This window comes from Callospermophilus lateralis, chromosome 12, assembly GCF_048772815.1.
Source record: "Callospermophilus lateralis isolate mCalLat2 chromosome 12, mCalLat2.hap1, whole genome shotgun sequence".
NCBI lineage: Eukaryota > Metazoa > Chordata > Mammalia > Rodentia > Sciuridae > Callospermophilus > Callospermophilus lateralis.
Window position 1 is genome coordinate 43476751 of NC_135316.1, and position 14798 is coordinate 43491548.

The following is a 14798-nucleotide window of genomic DNA, read 5'->3' on the forward strand; positions in this document are numbered from 1 at the left end:
CAGAAACCAATTCTGCATTAAGTAATACAGAGAAGAGGATTTACTGGATAAATGCTACAGCATTTCACAAATTCAAGGGGAGAAACGATCAACTAAACCTCAGGGCAGCAGGGACTAGGGCAAGAATTCATAAGCCTCATTTCTGGGCATTTGTATAAATGCAACAGGTCTCCAATGCCCTTAAGTGCTTCTCTCTTACAAGTTGCAAAATTGTCAGAAAGAGTATGATTGGCCCCAATTAGATCAACTGTCAACTTGCACCTAGATTGATCAGCTTTGGCCATTACACAGTAGAGACAAGGTTACTCTGTATTTTGATCCATTCCCAGAAGAACAAAGAAGGACCCCAGATGACATCTTCTCTAGATAAGGACAAGGCAGACACTTATATTGCCCAGCAAATGTGCCAGAGCAAGGTGAGTGGAAGCTTCTGTTAACAAGTATTCTAACACAAGTTTTATTTACATTTATTATTTTCTACATTTATAGTTCTATATAATATACTATCTATAAAATTTAATTTACATTATGAAAATTTTCAAACACAGAAAATTATAGAGAAAAGGACAATGGCCACAATGTACCCATCAACCAGCTTTAATAATTGTCAGCATTTTTTAATCCTTATTTTATTTTCTCTATACCCCAAAATTTGTTTCTAGAGTATGTTATAATAAATGCCAGATATCATAACTTTTAACCTTATAAATACTCCAGTATATTAGATAAGTAACTTTAAAATTATAACTACAATATTGTTATCATACTAAGTAACAATAATTCCTTAATATTTGTGATCATTGGTATATATCCAGGTGCATAAGACTTGTTTTCTGTTACCAAAAAGCTTAGAATTTAGAAGGAATGATAAGACATTTATTTAAATAACTACACGAAACAAAACACACAAAGAAAGCAGAGATGAAGTGCCATGGGATAATGAGAGGAGACACTCAAACATACTCTGATAGAACAGATGGGTGCATGGATTTTATATAATTGTGCAGACACGTTATTAAGCTATCTCTAAAGCTCTATAGACCAATCTCCCCCATTCATTCAATTACCTTCTGTTTTCAGAGAATCCTATTATGATAGCTTCCAGCTACGATGATACATTTTCTCGTTAATCCAATCTAAACTAACTCTAAGAGAAAAATTAGAAAATTTCCAAGACATATTCTCAGTATGCCTCAAAAAGTGTCTACTTTCCACTAATATTTAGAGAATAAAAGAGAACTGTATAATTATTGCCAAATTATCCTTATTGTCAATTTAGATATTTCTCTTATTTGAAGGGGCATGAGTATAAAAATCCTATATCTTAACAAAAAATATCCAATGGATAAATTCCCTAACTGAAAAAGAACATTTTCAAATACCATAAAAGCAGTAATATTTTAAGATTATCTTATTATTCTATAAAACAAGAATTACCTAGAGATCATACATTCCTGACACTTCTAACAGTACAGGAATCTTTTTTATTACTTTATCACTTTGGAAAATGTGCAGTCAGTGTAACTATCATTTGATAGTCACATAGTTAATTCACACTCATTTACATAAAGACTAAGATAGTTCAAAAAGTTCCTGAGCAAGTTTTAGCTTGTATGGGAGCGCTGAGTCAATTAAGCTCTTTGTGTTAGAATGAATAGGGCTGGTTAATAACAGATCATCAACTCATTGGGCAGAAAACTTCGTTGTTACATAAACAAGCTTATAGAAGTATGGTGCTGACTAAGACATTTGGTTTGGTTCACAGATCACTGATAGTCATAATTTAAAATTATATGTAGTTTCCTCAGGCAATCTCAGAAGTTTGTACATCTATTTTTTTTTTCTGAGAAGTAAACATTCACATTAAATTGGAGTACATTTTTGCTCTACAATAACAAAAATAAAATACAAATTATTCTTTCCAGGGTCATGGCCACCTCCAGTGTTATTCAGAATCCCAGATGGATAGAGATGAGTAAAGAGAGAGTTTAAGGGAGAGACCCGTGTGGGCAAAGGTAAGGAAATCAACACTTGTTGGTAAAACAGCCCAAGGCCAAAATAATTGGGAGTCATCACCATCTCTAAATCTGAAGGTGGATGTTGTGCAGTCAACTGGAAACTGAAGAGGGTTATACCTGTGGGTATAGGAAAAGAATGAGCAGAAGGATCCATGGATGTAGTCATGAGTTGCTGCAAAGAGAGAGCACCACTTCTGCCCCTCATATTTCCTTCCACTTCCTCCTTTTGGCAGAACTCAAGAGAAAGCCAGAGCGGAAGGGGGTGAGTTGATACACAGCCCACAAAGGTCAGCCAGAGCAAGCAAGCGAGAGATGAATGGAGAGTGGGTCTGGAAAGCCGATGGGAACTCCCCAACATGTATGCTTCTACCATTGTAATTCAAGTTTGACCAGATTACATATTTTTCAGCAGTTTCTCTTATTCCCATGGTGGCTGAACCAAAAAGAAGCAATCTAACAGATTGTAGGACTCAATTAAGTTCTGATAGAAAGACATGAATTCTGCCCCCAAGATCTTTATATTAGTTGGAAGCTATGATAAATACACATGGAATAAATATGAGAGAATACACAACAAGTTATAGAATATAGAGAGGGTTGAAAATTTGGCCTCAGGCAGGACTAAATATTGCCTCTAAAGCATTTTTTAGAAGGTCTTGGGTGTAAGTAGAGGTTTTTGCAAATGTTAAAGAGAATACAGGAAAAGGAAATAGAAGAGTAAAGATGTTATTTGAGAGTAACAGTAAACTAACATCCTTAGAAATATTCTGGTAGCACCCTGAAACTTTGCCCAGCCTAGGTGGCTAGGTAACCTCTTCCAGAAATGAATAGGAAGTTAAGGAAGGAGAAATTGCTTATTCTTTTCACTCTTTTCACATAGTCATTTCCAAGAGAAGCAAAGAATTACAGTCATCATAATAGCCATTTTAAACATTGTAAGGCAATCACATCAAAGCCTAACCCTAGATACTAGTCTACCACCCTGAAATGGTTAAGATACTTCCTCATCATGCAAATGTCTATTAATTCTTCAGGACTCCACTTTTAAACATGAGACTTATATTACTGAGCATTCTAGGCAAATCCAGACGCTCCTCTGAACTTTAATTTCCAAAAGGATTTAAAAGGGTTATTTCAAAATTATACCCTGGTTCACATAATTATGTTTGAAAAAGTTACCTGATTATCTTCTTTTATTTCTTTATTTCAATGTAAAAATTTCATAAATGATATATACAAATAACTTTGTTCAGGTTCAAAAGAATGACCCAGAGAGATCTTTTCAGGGCAAATTCTTTAAAAGAGGAGACCAAAAACTTACAATTATTATTGTACCTTCTGTGACAATAACTCTAAATATGAACGTATAAAACTTTTAAGCTAATGAAAAAAAACTACTCTTCTCCCATTAAATATATCATCCTTTGTTGAATAAAAAGCTATTATTCAACCAACAATTGATTTATCTTTTATGGATTTTTCCATAGTGATAATTAAGATCATGATTTTTCTGTTTTCTAACCATTCCTATGGGATCTAGTGACTTCCTAACTTGTCAAATCACCACTGAGCTTGGTTGATTTTGAGAGAGGGAACAGGAGTACCTATAGAGAAATAGTCTATACTTGATCTCAGTCAAAGGACGAAGAAGTGAAGAGAAGGAGAAATGCTCTAAAAATACCTTTTTATTTGAAAAGTAATCATGATAAAACAGAAGAGAATGTGTTCTGGAATTTCACAGAGCAAAATAATCTAAATAGGATAAGGAGCTAAATAAAATATGAAGAAACAATACTTTTTACCTCAAATATCCACTTAGATTTTTAGAAAACATGACCATTTGTAATGGAAAAATGGGGAGGAGAGAAGAGGTAAAGCCTCACCCAATTTTCTATTTGAATCAGGTTTATGGCTGGTTTGAATAGAGAATTAATTGCTTAAATTGGGCTGGGGATTAGTTCAGTGGTAGAGCACACACCTAGCCTGCAGGAAGCCCTGGGTTCCATTCTCAGCATGGGGTGGTAGGTGGGAATTATCCATTTAAATCAGGTAAAAAGCCATGAATTTCTGAAGCAATTTGGAAAGAAATCAGAAATGTTCAGCAAATGTTTACTGAGTACCTGGTTGCGAATAGGCATTTTGGCTGTTTCTTTCCCTGCCTGTATATTCTAATTGGGGATATAAACACATTGTTAACATTATACATGTTATATGCTAAAGGGGAAGCAAAAAATTAACATTTAGTAATAGACCACACACATCACACAGAGAATCGTCTTCACAATGATCCTATCACCTAAGTACCATTCAATCAATGTTAGAAAAGGGAACTTAAGGACAGAGACACTCAAGTCACCAAGTTTACCCTACTCTAATGAGTATTGGGGATATCTGACTAGAGTTCATTCTCTTCTTTCTACTCAAGAAGTTTTTGCTTGCATACTCACATACAAACCAACACGAAATTGTTATTCAAACAATGGCTTTCCGTGGAAACCATGCATAGAAAAATAATAATAAAGTTACCTTGTTGTGTGTGTGGGGGGATCTTTTCTTACCCATCACCAGGTTCTTAACTGAAGCCCCTATAACAAAAGACAAATTAGAAGAGTGAAGTCCACAAATATATTTAATATAAATTCTAGGTAACAACAGAGCCTCTAGAAAGGAAGACCCAAAGAAATAGGGAATCTGTGTATTTTTTAAAGAGCGGATGGAGAAATGATGGAAAGACAAATGATGTCATATAAAGTTAATAAACTGAGGGGAACTTAGCAAAGTTTGTATGTTCAGATTCCTGATATGTCCTACAGAGACCAAATTTTTTTTAAAAGAAAACCAAATGCCAAGCTTTTGTAATGCCAAGAGTTATTGTTATGTAAATTGATGTCCCTGTTTCTGTTAATTAGAGCTTTTTCTCAGTCAGTGGAGAAAAGTTTTCATCTTTGACAAAGGAAATTTAACTGATTTAAAATACACAATAAGACTGACAAAATAGCAAAATGTGCATTCCTGTAATTAACATATTTCAGTGACCCTGTTTTCTATATTGCCAATATGCACTGTTTCCATAATTTGTATTTCTTCTTTTTGCCATTCAATAATATTAGGTAACTCAGCAATTTTGTCTTTCAGTAAATAGTAAATATCTCATCATTGGTTAAAATGAGTACAAAACCAAATAGAACTCTAAAATCAAAATGAATAGGCATTTAGCACTATTAGAAATTCCTCCCAAACTGACACGTTAAGTCTGATATTAAAAACAAACAAACAAACCCCCCCCCACAAAAAAAAAAAAAAAAAAAAAAACTCTTGGCTAATTTAATCTAGCCTTAATCCTAAATACCTAAGCTTGGTACTTAGGAAAAGGAATAATATAATTACTTTGTTGTAGTGGGGAGAAAATCTTTTCTTACCCATCACCAGGTTCTTGACTGAAGCCCCTATAACAAAAGACAGATTAGAAGAGTGAAGTCCACAAATATATTTAATATAAATTCTAGCTGACAACCGAGCCTTCAGAAAGGAAGACCCAAAGAAATAGGGGATCTGGGTATTTTATAAAGAGTTGCAATCTGGTACCCCTAAAACTAAAGCAATCTCCTTGTGCTCAACAATATTATCTAGCCTCTATGGCTGGGCTTGTGGCCCACTGGACATTGGTATGACCAACTGGGACAGGGGCCCCTGAACCTCTTCCTGCTAGAACTGGGACTAGGGTATTCTTCCTGGTCCCTCTACAAAGGGAATAGAATTGCTGGGAGAGTTCCCCCATACACGCAGTAGGCCTTTCCAAATCACGAATGTTATTTCTAGCCAGATTGTTTGATATCCTTATTGCACAATAATCCTACTGCTGTTGAACAGGTAGGATAGTCAGATAGTAAGACGTAGCAGGTAGTTAGGGCAAATGGATATCTCTGTAGAAACATTCCAAACATCCCAACCACCAAAACCCTCTGACTCCTAAAAGTGGAAAAAGGGAAAGTAGGATGGACCTGAGGTGGAAGCTGCAAATAGTTTCAAACCCAGCAGTTAAAAGAACACAACCAACCAGATCTAATAATCATAAAGTTAGGCAACACCCTGAGCCATGTTGATAAAGACTTCTAGGCCAAACCCCTCCTTGGCAACCCTCTATCAGGACCCCGCTTCTTCAGCAAGAGCTCTGTTTCTTCTCTTTCTCTTGAATAAATATTTTTCTTTCACACTAACTCTTGGTTATCTGTAGATTTTATTCTTTAAGATCATGAGATAAGAACCTGCAAAGGAATCACTAGTGCTCTGCTGCTGAACAGTATCAATAGCAGGCACGGCCTGCTGTAAAGCTGAAAGAGCTGTAATGCCATCCCAGCGGGCACTGCCCTCTGCAATACTGACAGCAGAAAATCCAGTTTCCATGCGCTCATAAAAGAGACCATTTCCCACCTGCAGCCCTCTTCTAACTTCCAACCACTCTTCGTCTGGCTTCTTTCTCTATTTAATGGCAATTACCCAGAGACTGCAGCAAGTGTCATAAAATCAGATGACTGGTCACTGTGCACTCTTATTATTTTTCACTTTTACTAAACAGTGAGAAATGTTGGGTTTTTGTTTTGTGTTAATGATCATTAGGGCCTAAATAAGGCAAAGGTGCACAGAAGCAAAAATGGAAAAGTCCCCTTCTAAATTCACCAACATTTGTATCTTTTAATGACCCACGTAAAATATTTAACCCTTCAAAGACTATCATTCTAAATGATGCAATGGAAATTTAAATTTAAATCTAAATTTTGCAATGAAAATGACTTTATTCTTAACGACTAAGTACTAATGATACACTTTTTTCTGAGATACACTTTTTTTCTGAGATACAATTTTTTTTTATTGAACTATAACTCACCTACTTCTGCTTTAAAGTGTACAATTCAGTGTTTTTCAGTATTTCCACAGGGTTGTGTAGCCATAACCACCAAAGACAAACATTTTCTTTGCTCATTTCCTATATTACCCACTAGTAGCTATTCTCCATTTTTTCTTCTCTCGACCTCTGGCAATCACTAATCAGTCTAACTTCTTGCATTTTGCATTCTAGACATTTCATATAAATGGAATCATACAATATGGCCTTTTAAGTTTAACTTCGTTCATTAATTATAATGTTTTAAAGATCCATCCATGTTGTACCCTTTATCAGTACTTCATTCATCATATAACTGAATAATATTCCATTGTGTGGATATGCCATCTTTGTTTATCCACCTACCAATCAATAGATAGCTAGGTTGTTTCCATTTTGGAGATATTATAAGTAAGAATGGTGTTATAACATTTGTGTACAAGAATTTTTGTGTGTGTGCATTCGTTTATGTTTTTATTTTTTATTTTTTTTTTTAGGCATTGAGTTAGGATTAGAATTTCTGGGTCATATGTTAGGTAACTCTATGTTCAACATTTCAGGAACTATCAAACTGTTCTCCAAAGTGGTTCACTGCTTGACTAATACCTAGATTGAATGGTGATCTATGCAAAATGAGTCTGAAATGCCAAAGATGTCAGCAAAGATAGGAGCCTGAGTCACTTGTGACAGCATGCAGCTGCCACACTAGCCTTTGGACAGCACATCACCAGACTTCTTTTGTATGGGGAAGAAAAATCTTTGGTCTTATTTGGATTATTTGAGTAAACTTTACAAATATATCTCTCTTATTAAGCCAAAGCTAATCCCTGTTAATACAATATTATAAGTGCATAAATCTTTTTTATTAGCCATTCTCAAGTGGACAGATGGTCATTTACCCAGCAACTGTGCACTGGGAAATCATGGTGTATTTTTCTCTTTATTAAATTATACATTTCCTAATTCTTTCTACAAAAAAAAAAAAAAAAAAAACCCCAAAACTATGGCCAATCTAGTAGCAATGAACTCCCTAACTTCTATTAAAATGAATAAGGGTAACTTGGAAAATGGCCAACACTAGATCTGGGTCAGGAAATATACAAAATGTGCCTTCTTCCTTGTGCTAGAAAGCAAGGAGTTTATCAGAGACTAATGGAGTGCACAAAGGACACAGGAGCCAACTTGAATGGTCTCTTAAAGGTCCAAGATGGAATAAGGTGAGTGTCAAAATTGTTTTCAATTATTAAAATACAACAGATACGTTAAAAAAAAATTCATGGTAGCAGAATACAACAGTTACTATTATGGTATTATGTAAAAATGTGGATGTGTAACCCATGTGATTCTGCAATCTGTACTTGGGGTAAAAAAAGGGAGTTCATAACTCACTTGAAGCTAATGTATGCTAATGTATGAAATATGATATGTCAAGAGCTTTGTAGGGTTTTGAACAACCAATAAAAAAATAAAAAATAAAAAAAAAATTCATGATGATGCTAGAAGAAAATCATTTCACTATCATTAGACATAATTGACCACAAATGAGCATACTGATCAGTCCTGACACTGAAAAAAATAAAACCATCAGCCAGTATGAATCTAATAGGCAACAAGGTAGTCACCACCTGTGAAATATTTTCAGTCCAAAAAAATAAAACTGAGCTTATCTTAAATCTCAATTTAGTCAAGTCAATGCCCTAACAGAGCATATAAAGTGAACCACGAACAGTCAATCAGCCAAATTCAGAATGTATGAAATCCTTTTTAAGCATAACTCAACTTTTTTCAATAATGACATAATAATTTGAAAAAAAATGATTTTGAAAAACAAATATATAAGGAATCTATATAATAAATATTGAAGGGATCAAATAATAATAATAAATTATAAGAGACTTAGCAACCAAATAAACTAATTTGGCTCCTGATTCAAACACTTGAGAAAATCAGAGAAATATAATTATGTCCCATGTATAACCAAACACAATAGATTAACCTTCTGGTGAGTGCCAAGCCGATAAGCACAACCAGGAGATGAGAGAGTGAAGAGAGGTTTTTTACTTATGGAATGGAAGAAGAACACTAGAGATAGCTCTCAAAGCTGTATTCTCTCTGAACAAAGACAGTAAGGAGCTTTTATTGGAAAATGTATGCATATTCATATAGGAAAAACTTATCATCACATTTAGAGGTGGACATACTCCTGAGTTTGCTCAGTTCACAATCATATGTTACATATTTCTTTAAAAAATGATAAATAAAAATGCTTCTGGAGGGAGAACTTAATATTATGATGAAAAAGAATTTAATCAGAGTGACTTGGCCATTTTGGATGGTCACTTGTAAGTTTCTCCGAAGGAATTTAGCTAAAACAACAACAATAGCAAGAAAACTTTGCAGACACATTGAGTCTTTTATAGGGTCAACAGCTTATCCCTGAGTTTGTATAGAAGCTTGTCCTATACGTATAGTGCCTGCCTAGAGGCTACCAGAGGCATGTAAGGTGATATTACAGAAGTTGTTGTTAATTGTACATGATATATTGGTACTGCAAATATTTAAAAATGTTAGTGATCCATTTTAAAATATTTGTGAATGAAATTATACTTTGTCTAGGATTTGCTTTAAAATATTCCTGTTAAAGCAAGAAGGAAATCCATGAAACTAGATTGGCAAAATGTTGATAGTTGTGAAAATGGGTAAAAGGTTCATGGGATTCATAATAGCATTATTCCTATTTTTGTGTGTGTTTAATGTTTTCCATAATAAAGAATTGGAAAATGAGAAGAAATAGGGGGAAAGAAGAAAATGATGACAACTACTGATGTTGCCTCCTCTTCCTTGTTTCTCCTTCTTCATGAATGGTATGTGACCATGGAGCTTACGTTGCCGTCACCTTCAGGCTGCTGCAAGTCAAACACAGTATGAGGATGAAAAATAACATAAAAATGGCAGACAGAAAGATAAAAAGGAAATGCTGAGCTGCAACCCCAAGTCATTACTCACCTGTGGACATCATTTTGATGAGACACTTCAATCCCTGCATGTGTAAGCCTCTGTGAGTTGAGTTTTCTATTCACTGCAGTCTCCCACTGTGATCACAAATACAATTTGGCCAGATTGACATTGGAAGATTTGGGGCTCTTCATATCCTCTGTATAAAGCTGGCTGGAGTGACCCATATTAAGAAGAAATAGTGTTGCTATTTTTTTGTTGACTTAGCAATAATCAACTGGAAAAATCAACAGACACAAAATAAAAATTCAATCATCTTTTTATGTAATCTCTTATTGCATAAAAGAGAAAACATTGGAAGGTAAAATAAAAGATCTTACCTTCTGTCAGTTATTCTGTGGCAGTTTACTGGTGTAGTTGGAACAAATGAGGCCCTCCCTGTTACTATCTCAACTATTCTGTTGTTTGATCACACACCACTGATGAGAGTGCAAAGGTTGTAAGTGGTCATACTATAATTTATCACTTACTATAGTGAAAAGGTATATTTGGATCAATGTCGGTATTAAGACCACATTCTAAGTGCATGCAGTGGCTCAATTTCAGTGTCTTTATATACCTTAAGCAGAACCTAGTGACTAAGTGGCAGAAAATCCCATTTATTTTTTGAAATTTGGATTGGCATTTACATTACTGCTACTTCATACACAAGGAGAATAGAAGCATTTCCCTCTATTAGGTTTAAAAAATGATTTAACAGAAAAAAAAAGATCACATTAAACCCTCTACTGATTTTTGTGCCACCGGATCAGTGGAGGTGGTTATTAGGCCTTTGTTAATTTCTTTCATGTCTTAAATTTGATTCTATTTTCATGATTCCATTGATTTCTGGATTTCACAAGTACACAAATGACTTAACACTATACAAACAACTGTACATTAGTCAAAACTTTCATAAAATTCTACATGGCCACTTCGAGGAAGTTCATTACAAAATGACAGATAAAATTTAAAGTTAAGTAGTAAGAACATGAATAAAGGATTTGAATTTATATGATCTGTAAAAAAAAGAGGGCTTAAAGAGGGACTGAGTCTCATTTTTTGAATATGAAAAAGATTTCCAGGGCTGAGGTTGTGATTATGTGGTAGAGCGCTTACACGTGTGAAGCACTGGGTTCAATCCTCAGCATCACATAAAAAATAAATAAGCAATATAAAGTTATAAAAAACTTGAGAAGGAAGAAATAAAACTGTTTTTTTTTTAAAAAAGATTTCCATATTAATGATAGAAAACAATTACTGTCAGTCTCGTGTGGTAGACAGAAATTGCAGTAGGGAAGATTTAAACTAGCTATTAGAGGAACTCTGAGGATTGTAAAACACGGGTATATAAGGCTGCTGTATTATGCAGTTGGTTTGTTTTTAAAAAATGGGTCAGAGTTAGTAGTGATTTTTAAATAATTTTAACACATGCTAAAAATGGGACAACTCAACTCAATTTCCTCAGAAATATTCACATCAAGACTCTTTATAGGAATGGAGTAATAAGTAAAACATATTTCTGCCCTCCGACAAGTTACCATGCTAGAAAGAAGGTGAATAGAGTTGCCAAGTACAAACGTAACTACTTAATAAAAGAAAGCATAACTGATAAATAATAAAAGCAACCTATATTTCTACAAGTTGTGTCACAGTAATGGCCACATAACGTCAGGTTACGTCACTAGTAACAAAAACTACAACTCAAATGTCTCAGCCCTGAGAGCCATGATTGCTCCTCAAAGTGAAGCTATGCACTGACTGGATGCATACAGGATGAACGCACTACAGAATATAAAAAGAAGCTGCTATTTGGCTGAGCTGTATAGTAATTTCATTTAACTAGGTGGTAACCAGGATTGAGCATTATATGCTTTTCTCATCTTTGAGGAAGTGTATAAGGAAGGAAGATCTTCTAAGTTAGCAAAGGTTGCTTGAAATCTGCAAAGAAGAAATGCAAAAAAAAAAAAAATGTGCTTAAGGAAGAATCTTTTTTAAAAATTTTTTATTCATTTATTTATTTATTTATTTTTGCATTACAATTCTTATTACATCTTTATGCCACAAGTTATCATATCTCTGATTATATATAAGGTATGTTGACACCAAATTCACATCTTCATACATGTATTTTGTATAATGATGAGGGTCTCCTTTCACCATCCATGCTATTCCCCTTCTCCCTCTCTTTCCACCCACTCCTATTCCCTATCTAGAGGTAATCTTTAAGGAAGAATCTTTAAATTTCAAAAAAAGGTCTAAAAGAGTTATACTTTTAAAATTTCTATGCATACCCAGGTATTTGTGATTCAGGCAATCAATTTCTGACCATTTCAAAAATATCATCTGTTAGGGTCTGTAAACAAGTCAGGATGGCACCTGGCAAATGTTAGAGTCTGTAAACAAGTCTGGATGGCACCTGGCATTTTGCCAGAGGTAGTAATTTGTGAAGTAACGCCAGCGAGCCATTAAGTGTGGAGATTCATTATTGGTTGACTGCTGTATCGAGTTTATGTTAATTAGATAAACTGTGTGGAATGTATAAATACCCCTCCTGTCCTACAATAAACGGCTCCCACTCCTGCTGTATCAATCTACACAAATTGTTCATCACAGCCGAACTGCAGCAATCATCAGTAAACTTCTATGAAGGAACCAAATAGCCTTGGAAGAATAGTTTTAAACCTTGATCCCCGTATATTACCATGCTTTGGATACTTAGAAAATATATTCATATCCATTGCTAAAATATTTTCTAAATCATATAGCCATTTAGAAATGGCATTGCTTTAAAACACATTTAGACTATTTGATTCTGTTAAGTATGGAGAAAAAAAGCTTTTTGGAAATAACATTATTTTCCACATTTCTTAGCATCCCTCTAATGTTGGCAGGACCATGGTATCACTAGTAAAACAGTCTTCTTCAAAAGTTATTCTGTAAATTTCAAATAATTTGTAATAAAATATAACCTAGTTTGTAGTCACTGAACATTTACAATTAGGAAAATGTTTTAATTGCCATAGAAAAACTGGCAATGGCATGACCAAAACAATTCCTAGGAAAAATACAAATTAAAAAAATGTATGTACACAAAGAAATACAAATAAAGTATTTTTCTACTATATTCATAAATGATTTTTAATTATAATGATTAGCAATGAATGCTTGTAAACAATTGGTATAAGCAATTTAGTATAATCATTCTGGAAAGCTAGCAACAATTCATACCATAAGCTTTAAAAAGGTTTATAACTGTGGCCAAGTTTTTCCACCTGTAAAAATCTATTCTAAGGAACAAAAATCTTGGAGAGGGAAGAGAAGTGTGAGGAAATGTTGATCAATAGGTAGTAAGTTATAGTTAGATAGGCGCAAGAGGTTCTGGCGTGCTACTGCACAGTATGGTGACTATAAATGACACTGATGTACTAGAAGAAATGATTTCAAAAAGTTAGAAGGATTTCAAAACTTTCATCATAAATAAATAATAAATGTTTGAGAAGCTGAGTATGTTTTAAATATCACATAGTGTAGTCACATATTGAAACATTACATGTTCCTCTACTGATATTTGCAATTTTTGTTCATACCTGTCAGATAAAAAATAAATTTAATTTTTCCCAAAAGCTTGAAGAAAGACCTAGCTTCAATGATGTTCACTAATTATAATAGTGACAAGTTTGCCCTGTCAGGCTCCATGGGGAAGGCAACCCTGAGAACCCATGCTTCAGATCACCTTTGCATTGTAATGACTATACAGAAAGAACAATAAACAGGCTGCCTAGTACTTCTCAGCTACTTCATACACTAGGAGAATAGAATTCAGAGTGGAGGCCGACTTCCTAACAAAATGTTGGGCAACAAGGAGTGGAGGTGGAACAAGGGGTTCTAGAATACTTAGACAACTGTATGTGTAAATCAACTGGGGCTGCCATAACAATATGCTGTATAGACTTCAAACAACAGTTCTGAAGACTGAATATCTGAGATCAGGGTGCTAGCATGGGCAGATTCTAGGAGAGACCCTCTTCCTCTTTCTGGATTTTAGATAGCTGCTTTCATGTTGTGTCAAATGGGAGAGAGAGAGAAAAAAAATGAGAGAGACAGATAAAATAGAAGAAAGAGAAAGTCCAAGATTTCTGGTGTCCCTTTTTGTAAGAGCACTAATCTCATGATCTCATCTAAACCCAATTATCTCCCAAAGACCACCATGCTGGAGGTTAGAGCTTCATTATATGAAGATTGGGGGTAAATTCAGTCCATAGTAGAATATTAAAGAATAGTTTTTCTAGGTAAACATACCTATAGAATAACAACATGGTAAAATTTAACTCATTCATATGAACTAGAGCTCTAGCACCCTGATGTAATTCTTTTAAAAGCAAAAAAAGTTACTGAAAAAGTTCCTGTTTAATATGACTGGATTAGAAAATCATGATTCTGCAATACCTAGTGCCGAAGTCTGGCTGGGCACAAATCACCGAGCTGCCACAAAGCACTTGTATGTTCAAACAGGAAACTTTATTGCCTGAACTCCAACAGCACTCCACACGCTCCCCGGGAACTCTCCCGAACGCCCCCCACACAGCCCCTCTCCGGCACACCACACCAACCGGAACTCCCTCCACCAGAACTTTACCAACCAACGCGAACTCCCCAGGAAATCCCTGAGAGAACTCCAAAGTAGCAGGTGCCCTAGCCGGACAGCAGGGGTCTATATACAATTAAATCAATCCAGCATCATCTTAATGGCTCGCCTCTCAACCATTACTTCCAGCAAAATGCCAGGGGCCATTCCGACTTGGCTGTGGCTCTCAACAACCTAGTAAAGAGCTGATAAAATTTTTTAGTAGGTGGGTTGGAGAATAGGATATTCCAAAGAATAAAATGCACCTTTACAACAC

The 14798-nt window shown here is 34.9% G+C and overlaps 1 long non-coding RNA gene across 1 annotated transcript; it reads left to right on the forward strand.

The window, feature by feature from the left end:
• Positions 1-295: 295 nt before the first annotated feature.
• On the forward strand, positions 296-10130 carry LOC143411760 (uncharacterized). Its single transcript, XR_013092891.1, has 4 exons — positions 296-416; positions 1926-2015; positions 8028-8117; positions 9672-10130. It is a non-coding gene; the product is annotated as an uncharacterized LOC143411760 (long non-coding RNA).
• Positions 10131-14798: the final 4668 nt, after the last annotated feature.